Raw genomic sequence first — 1414 nt, forward strand, 5'->3', positions numbered from 1 at the left:
TTTGGTTATGGCACCATCCTATGCTCATTTTTATTTAAGTGGGTTCTAACACTTCGACCTAGAGTAACTACTTCCATTAGCAGTCCTAGAGATCCTAGGATGGCTAGATGGGCATATCTGATCAAGTGACTTGGTGGAAGCGAAGTCACTCATGCAACCTTTGATGACGAGTTCTTCCAATGGTGGGAGAAACAAGTCATGGACATAGAGGATTACCCTTATAAAGGATTATACTTTCAAGTAGACCTAGAGCTATTACTTCTAGAAGGATCTGCATGGGGAAACATTGGTAAATTTTGATTTTTTGTATTTTTAAATATAATCTCAAGAAATTCAAAATATTTTTTCCGTGAAACAAAAGTATTACAAGATTAAATGATCATGATATAAATGTTGGACCAATGAGACTTGAGGGTCTACCAAGGCATAGGCGTCATGACAGAGATGTAGAGAGAGAAACAAATGAGTGTGAGAGAGTGCTCCATACTTTTCAGAGGAACTTGGAGAGTTTTCCTCACCAGGTTCCAACGGGAGAAGTAGAGGATCTCCTTGAGGATATATGGATATTAGTGGTTGGAGTACCACGAGAGTGGGTACGACTCTTCTGACGAGTGGTGAATGCCATTTTCTTCTACGGAGATGCTCATCCAAGCAGGGCCTACAAACTTAGATTTTAGATGACTGATATTTTTTTATGCATGGACATGATCGGGCTTAAGCCCTAATTTTGTAGGACATTTGTCCACATTTTGTAATATTTTGACATACTATATTTATATATCTACAGATATTTCGTGGCGATTTGATCATATATACAAATAATTTTTGATAATTCGATTTATTGTGACGAATGATTAATAGGACAATCTAATGCTTAGTTAGCTACAGAATCAACACATGTATTATCTGATCGTGGAATGTTAATGAAAGTACTAAAAGTGAATAATGTTTGCAATAATATCACTCTAAAAAATTGACGATGTAACAAAGGATCTCTTACATGATAAACATCATTTAATTGAGACACAACCAATTGAGAATCCAAATAAACCACTAATCACTCAATACCATAAGATATTGCTTCAAATAGTAAATTAATAACGACATTGTATTCAACCATAATATTAGAAGCTAGACTGATACATATGCCTCTTGCGACCAACAACTGACCAGATGGATATTGTATTAACCAAGCGACGGAAGCTAAATTCCGAGTATGTCTACTAGCGCCATCTCTGAATCCTAAGTACATTGAATCATCCATCAAAGCCCACCAATGAAGATTGAAAATATCATCATCACCATGACACCTATAGAAAAAACTAAAACTATGTACACTATTTACAAAATAAAGCAAATGTTAGGAAAGATCCTAGGCATAATACTTCTTAAGATAGAGTCCATTTCTTGGCTC

Source organism: Pinus tabuliformis, chromosome J, assembly GCF_031772625.1.
Source record: "Pinus tabuliformis cultivar Carrire ecotype Pingquan chromosome J, CPIR1, whole genome shotgun sequence".
Classification (NCBI taxonomy): domain Eukaryota; kingdom Viridiplantae; phylum Streptophyta; class Pinopsida; order Pinales; family Pinaceae; genus Pinus; species Pinus tabuliformis.